Source organism: Bubalus kerabau, chromosome 1, assembly GCF_029407905.1.
Source record: "Bubalus kerabau isolate K-KA32 ecotype Philippines breed swamp buffalo chromosome 1, PCC_UOA_SB_1v2, whole genome shotgun sequence".
Lineage (NCBI taxonomy): Eukaryota > Metazoa > Chordata > Mammalia > Artiodactyla > Bovidae > Bubalus > Bubalus kerabau.
Genome location: NC_073624.1, coordinates 231,662,726 through 231,670,602, shown reverse-complemented (window position 1 = coordinate 231,670,602; position 7,877 = coordinate 231,662,726). Strand labels below are relative to the sequence as shown.

Sequence of the window (7,877 nt, the reverse complement as noted above, 5' to 3'; positions counted from 1 at the left end):
ATATAGGTCAATGGAAAAAAAAATCAAAAGCTCAAAAGAGATAAACCCTTATATTTATATGCAATTGATCTTGATAAGGGCACCAAAACAACTCAACATGGACATAATAGCCCTTTCAACAGTTCTGGGATAACCAGATACACAAATGCAAAAGAATTAATTTGGACCCTATATAGTATCATACACGAAACAGCTCAATATGGACCATAGACATAAAGGGCTGCAAAATCAGAAAATATCAGTGAGAATCTCTGCAACTCTGGATTAAGCAATAATTTTCTAGATATAATACCTGAAGCATAAGCAATTCAAGACAAAAAATTTATTAGCTGGAGCTCAAAATTAAAAACTTGTGTGTTTTAAATGATGCCATCAAACAAGTGAAAGCACAACCCACATAACTGGAAAAAATGCTGATGCATTGTATTTATTATAAGTGATTTTATCCAGAATATATAAAGAACTCTTACAACTCAACAACATAAAGACAAATAATCTAATTCTAAAACAGGTAAAGGATTTGAATTACACAAAAAGATACACAAATGGTCAATAAGCACATGAAAAGATGCTCAGCATTAGTCATTAGGGAAATTAGGGAAATTAATCCCTTAGTCATTAGGGAAATGCAAATCAAAACTCCAGCACAATACAATTTCTTACCTACTGGGATGGCTGTAATCAAGAAGGCAAATAATAACAAGCGTTGGCAAGGATGTAGAGAAATTGGCAACCTTATACACTGCTGGTGGGAATGCACAAAATGGCCACTCTGGGAAACAGTTTGGCAGTTTTTCAAATGCTAAGGATAGAGTTACCATATGACACAGCCTTTCTACCCAGGAGAAATGAAAACATGCCAAAAAACACCCAAAAAACAAAAAACCCACCTCAAACATATATGTTCATAGCAACATTATTCCTAACAGCTAAAACAGTAGAAAAGTCCAGGTACCCATCGACTGATAAAAGGATAAACAAAGTGGGGTGTCCCTGTACCTGGAATCTTCTTTAGCCACAGAAAGGAACAAAGCTTATGCTACCACAGGAATGAACCTCAGAACCATTACGCTCAGTAAAAAGACGCCAGGAACAGAACACATCTCGTATGGTTTTATTCATTTGAAATGTCTGGATTAGGCAAATCTACAGAGGCCGAAAGTAGATCAGAGGTCAGAAGGGGCTGAAGGGGAGGGACGGGGATTGAGGAGTGACCACTAATGGGTATGGAATTTGGGGGCAGGGGTGATAAAAAAGTTCTAAAATTCTCCTAGGGCGAACATTGCCTAACTGTGTAATAAATCAAAAGCCATTGACCTGTATACTTTAAATAGGTGAATCTTATGGCATATAAATGGTATCTCATTAAGGCCAGAAACCATAAAAGTGGGCCCCAGGACAGATTGCATGTGGGTAAAGAGAGCAGAGCTCTGCGTCCTGAGGGCCTCTGAGTGTCTCAGCTCTGCCACTTTTCGGTTGTGGGATGGGACCTCAAACAAAATAGTCGACTGTGCTAAGTCTCAGTTGTCTCAACTCTATGGGGGGTGGGGGGAGGTGTGGTGGGGGGAGTGCGGGGGTTGGGGTTGTGAGGATTAAACAAGAGCATCTGTGTAAAGTGTCCAGAACATAGCCAGGGCTCAACACCAGGCAGTTTTGTTCTTACGTTTCCATCTCATTCAAGTACCGTCCTTTAAATGAAGTAAAGTGAATTTTGTGAAAATCAGTGAGATTGTTCCAGTGAGCCTGTCTGTCCTTCTTTTTCTCACTTTGTAAAAACGGAACTAATGACAGCCTCCTTACCAGCCAGCATCACCCCTGCCAACCCTCACAGCAGCTGGGTACCACCCACCTACACTGCATGCCTCTCTCTGAGAAGGAGACTGCCTAGACTGGGAGATCTCTAGGGATCACTCACTCCAGTCCTTTCCAAATATATTTTAGAAGTGGGATCAGTCTTCACATGAAACTAAAATAACAATAACCATGATAGCAGCTAACAATTATTGAACCTTTACCATAAGCCAGTTCCAGCTAAAGTATCTCATGTGCAGTATCTCCTTCAATAACCCTTGAGGTCCTCAAGGCCTGTTAGTAAGCAGCAGAGCCCTCAGTTTGTATTAAACTAACTAGCAAGCCTGTTAGTTTAGTACAAAACACCTGTACTCTGAATCCTGGGCCAGCTAAAAAGGGCCTGATCACAAGCGCTTGCATCTTAGATCCTAGACAGGTTACTTAACAGCTCAGAGCCTCAGTTTCCTCATCTCTAAGATATATACATGCTCATGATAAAATACTAAGCAGGGTAATTACACTAAGCGCTTTGCACACATTAGCGCATGTAATCCACCCAACATCGTGGGAGGGCTCAGTGTTTGTTTTCGCTATTACTACACATCACCTCCTCATGCAGAAGCCCAGAGGGTGAAGTGGATTCAAGAAGGGCTATTCTGGTTGAAAAGAACAGGGACACCACTTCTTTCTGTCTTATCTTCTGTTGCCCCTTCCCCCAAGGCAACCTTAAGAACCCCTCTTTAGGACTCTAGGGCTCCTTGAAGTATAGTTTGAAACTATGCTTCTCAGCATATCCTCACTCACTGCACAGATGAGAAAACTGAGGCCCAGAGAGGGTAGGATACTGGTTCAAGGTCACACACTCAGGGGCAGAGATGGTTCTATAACCCTGGATTCCTGGCTCCCAACCGGGTTGTTGCTGAGGCAACTGGGATCCCCAGGTCTTCCTGCTGCCTCAGAGGAGGTTGTGTGGATGCCAGAACTCCCAAGTTGGGCTCCCTACCCTCCTCCAGTCTCAAAGATAATCCTTTAAAGAATTAAGTGCAGCAATTATGTGGCTGAGACGGAGGTTTTGTTACTTTTTGGTAACCAGTCTTGCAGAGTCTCATTTACTGTCAGTTGAGTGCTCAGAGAGAACCCCCCTTGCTTTCCCCATCTCCATCAGAATTTCCTCCCCACCACTTTCCCTTCAATTCACAGCAACACCCTGGATGGGCAACCCTCCACAGCACCTCCTCTCACAGCGCTTCCAGTTAGCACAGCAGACGGGCACCGAACAAGCAAAAAGCAGAGCAAAACCCTGAATGAGAAATAGTCACTAGTTACCTTCCAGGGTGTGGTTCTCTTGTTCAGAGTGGAGCAAGGAGTTGAGTCTGGGAGGAAGTACAGCCTGGCTATTGCTCTTCCTTCTGCCTGGAACGTTCCTCTCTGACCTTGTGGCTGGCTTCTTCTCACTCTGGGTCCCCTCCCGGGTCATCTGTTCAGGGTGGCCTTCCCTGGCCACCCCCCCCCCACCCCCCCCAAAGCGGGGCCAAGCTACTCTGACTCTTCTGCTTTCTTTAGAACACACAGCTTGCTCCAATCATCCAACTGATTGATTTGCTGATGCTTTTATTCTCTGCCTCCTCCCCTCCATTGGAAAGTCCGGCAGGCAGGAAGCATGTCTTTCTCGCTCACTTACTGCAGGCCCAGCACATGGAGCAGTGATTGGCATGTGGTAGGGGCTCCATGTGAGTGTGTGTTTTCTTAGTCATGCCACTCTTTGTGACCCCATGGACTGTAGCCCACCAGGTTCCTGCGTCCATGGAATTTTTCAGGCAGAAATTCTGGAGTGGGTTGCCATTTCCTACTCCAGGGGTTCCATACTATTTGTTAAATGAATAAGAGGAGGAAGGAATTGGAGAGCAAAGTGCAAAGAAGAGAGAGTTAAGAAAGAATTCTAGTTCCATGTCTGTCACTAACTTGCAGTGGGACCTTGGGCAAGTTTCTTAGCCTCTTTGGTTCACTGTGTTGTCTTCAATTGCAAAATTAAAGAATTGGAATTAGCACAGGCTGCATGTTCACATCTCCCTATAATGCTTTTCACACTGAAGCATAATTTTGTTTTTAGACATCCATCTTACCCACTAAGTGCTATGTTCTTAGGGACAGAAACCAAGTTTTAGTCTCCAATCTAACCTTGCACAGGGCGCTAAACATACAAGGATGCTAATAGTGTTGGATGAGTGAATGGATGGATGGATGGATGGGTAAGGGATGGATGGGTGGATGGGTGGGTGGAAGGCTCTCAGAAGTCCCTTCCAGGAGTAGAGACTTAGGGTTCTGGGGTTCTTGTAAGCAGGGGCAATTAAAAGAGAAAGTAGGTATCCAGGTCTCTGCCTCCTTTGGTGTTTCAGCTTGGATATGCTCCTTAGTCTTCCCAAATCCATTTGGAGGGGTTCAGGCTGTTCCTGCTTCCCCAACCCCTAAGGCAGAGAACTATCTGCTCCATCAGAGGTAAGACCATGGAAGAAGTGGGACTTCTTGGTGGTCCAATAACTCAGACTCCAAGATCCCAATGCAGGGGCCCCAGGTTCAATCCCTGGTCAGGGAACTAGATCCTACATGCTGCAACTAAAGATCCTGTGTGTCACAACTAAGATGCAGAGCAGCCAAATAAATAATAAATATATTAAAGAAAAGACCATGAAAGGAGTGATACAAAGGTGGCATATGACACAATCTCATTAAAGAGTTCAAGACAGCAAATTATCCAAACAGCACAGTGTATAAAGTTGATACGGCAACAATCCAGTGGACTGGGGGCAGCTAGAGCACAGTCTGGTGTACTTTTTCTGCAAAGAGCTGGATGGTAAATATTTTAGGATTTATGAGCCATACTCTCTCTGTTGTAGCTCCTCAACTCTGTAGCCACAGATGATTCCTAAATGAGTGAGCATGGCTGTATTCCAAGAAATCTAGGTATGGACACTGAAATTTGAATTTCATCTAATTATCATGTAATGCAATGTATTATGCTTGATTTGATTTTTTTCTAACTATTTGAAAATCTCACACTCATCCTTAGCTTGCAAGCAGTACAAAAACAGGTGATGGGTTGGACTGGCCCCTGACCTAGAAAGGACAAGACAGTGTTGGGGAGCTTCTCTGGGAGGCTTTCTGCAGGAGTGACAGAGGGGCCAGGGAAGGATTTGGATAGGAGAGCAGCAGAGGTTTGGGTCTGAGGTGAGCAGGCAGGGCACCAGCTCAAATGCCAGCAGAGGTCAGGAAGATGCAGGGCATGAGTGAGGCTGGCCAGGAGGGGCTGGGGGAACTCACACACCCATGTCCCATTTGTCAAGACCTGCAGCATCTCAGCTCCAGTCCTTTATTGCCAACATGCCCATTTTTCAGATATCCAAAGTTTCAAGAGAAGTCTGGATTGTTCTGAAAGGAAATATGGAAAAACAAACAAACAAACAACATAGACTGGGTCAAACAGGACCTGAGAAGGGGACACTGTGGCTTATGGACCAGCGGCTTGCCATTCTGGGCTTTGGGTGTTTATGGAGATCATTCAAAATGGAGTGAGAGGGAAAACTTCTGAACCTGGGCGCATGCTCCAAGGATAGATGGACACTAGGAAGAGGGGACTGATGCCCACTGGATGAACAAGGCCTATATTCCCAAATAGCCCATTTCCCTGAAATACTTTGGAGGAAATCATTGTTAAAGTCTAAGCATATTTGGTTAGATTGCAGAACTTAAATCTTCTCCTTTTTTTTTAATTAAAATTTTTTCTTAAATTGGCATTACGTATAATAAAGTTCACTGATCTTATTAAGTACAGTTCAGTGGATTAATTTTGTTGGTTCCTAAACTTCATGTATATGGAGTCATACAGAAAATGCTACTTGGGGTCTGGCTTGCTTCCCTCGACCTTGTCTGAGATCATTCATGTCACTACGGGTAGCAGTGGTCTGCTATTTTCTGTGCTCACATACTATTGCTCCATTTACTGATTTTATGGTTAATGGGCACTTCGTTTGTTTCCAGTTTATGGATTCTATGAATGGCATCGCTATCACCATTCCTGTATGTGTCTTTTTGTGGACATAAGCACTCACTTCCCTGGGCTGTGGACTTGCTGGCAGTCTGGAAGGATGTGCTTGCTGTGAGTGGTTTCAGATTCTGCCTCCAGGTCCTCAGGGGCCCAAGCCCTCTCTCCTTTGCAGCTAGGTGCCCACTGGAACATTTGAGAACACTGGTATGGGGCGGGGGGCAAGAACATGGCATGAAGAGCCAGAAATCAGCGGTCAGCACATGGTACAGCATCAGCACCATGACACAGATCAGTGACCACACAGCATCAGCATCATTTTGATCCTTCACTCAGAAAAACAAGCTGAGTTGTCTGAGGTTAAGTAGATATTAAGGGGAGACCCTGGGTTTAAATCCAGATACATCCAACTCCAGAGTCATGCCGCTAATTGCTCTGCTCTAAAACCTGGGAGTGGGGACCTATATTTGCACCCACCCAGCATCCATTCCTTTCTTTTTGCTAACAGCATCCCAGTTGTGTTTTGGAAAGGCTTCCAGGGGCTACCTGACACAGTCTTAGTGGGCTGTCACTCTGGCCATCCTCAGCCCTGGGCCAAGGTGCAGGCTCAGCACTAGAATGAGGGGAGTCAGGTAGCGAAGCGCCCCAGGGTAAAAATTTTAAGGATGCACTCACTGTCTATTGTTGTGTTAGTTGCTCAGTCATTCTGACTCTTGGTGACCCCATGGACTGTAGCCCTCCAGGCTCCTCTGTCCATGGAATTCTCCAGGCAAGGATACTGGAGTGGGTTGCCATTTCCATCTCCAGGGGATCCTCCTGGCCCAGGGACAGAACCCGGGTCTCCTGCATTGCAGGCAGATTCTTTACTAAGCCCTCACTCTCAAGGCATGCAAATGTGGGGTCAGCCTCTCCCTCATCTCAGTTCTACAGGGGACACAAGCTCAGCAAACCCAGCCCCCTGGAAGCAATCTGGATCTTGAGATTGCTCACAGAGATGAGGGGCATCCTTCCAGTGGTGATGGTCTGAGTTGATCACCCATCCACTCCTGGCTCTTGTCTTTTGGGAGCTCTAGCTGTGAACCCTATACTCTCATTCTGTGTAGCTCATAACTAAGCCCTCTGCATTAATTTCCCCTTCTGTGTAAGTTATGCAAAGTTGGTTTCTGTGGCTTTTAAGGAAGACACTGTGTGCTCTGGAGCATATTGCCTGATGCTTCAGTCTCATATACTCCATCTGGAAAATGGGGATTCAATGCTTAGCACTCCAGCTGGAAAACAAGGCGAGTCCCCGGATAAGGGATACCTCTAGGCATTGCTTCCCAGCCTTGGCTCCATGTTGGCACCACCTACTGAGACTTAACAGCCTGATGCCTAGGCTTGCAGACATTCACAGTCTCTGGGGTGGGCTCACATAACAATATTTTGTAAAGTTCCACAGGTGATTCCAGGGAGTTATGAGGGCGAGAACAATTGCTCTAAACAATGTGGGATTTCTGTGGGTAATTAGCAGCTCCACTGCTCTTGCATCGCCCCCGTGGCTCCACACCTGGGACTTCAGCGTTGCATCAGCATGGCCCTCATCTGGGCAGCAGGCAGATGGGAGGAGAAGCAAGAATCTCTTATCTCTACTAGGCCTCTCTTATCCCTAGGTTTTCAAGGATCCCAGCAGCAGCCTGGTGAAAGCCAGAGGGCTTAGTTTAAAATCCTCAGGCAATTGGAGAGGCTTGTGTCTCAGAGTTGCTGAGGAGTCTACAGTCTTAGAGCCTAAGGCCGTGGAGAGGTCATGGTGGCCATTTCCTTGCAGGAGGCACTGGCAGGGCCCCTGGAATAGGCAGCAGGAGTCCTGGGTTCAGGTCTCAATTCTGCCAATGGGACATCAACCAGTGAGCCCAAGCAAACAGCAACAGCTGCAAAATGAACAGATATTTAAGAATCATTGTATGCAAGGCATCAAGCTGGTATCCTCAACTGGGGCATGTTAAAGGACTCTGAATTAGAAGACAAAACTGGGACCCCAGGATCTGTACTTGTCAGTGGGCACCCAAGT

General features: G+C 45.7%; 1 long non-coding RNA gene across 1 annotated transcript; it reads left to right on the top strand.

Annotated features, from left to right (window-relative positions):
* Positions 1-3,463: 3,463 nt before the first annotated feature.
* Positions 3,464-5,747, top strand: LOC129635784 (uncharacterized). The gene is made up of 4 exons (XR_008706449.1): positions 3,464-3,508; positions 4,188-4,287; positions 4,686-4,752; positions 5,185-5,747. It is a non-coding gene; the product is annotated as an uncharacterized LOC129635784 (long non-coding RNA).
* The last annotated feature ends 2,130 nt before the right edge of the window (positions 5,748-7,877 follow it).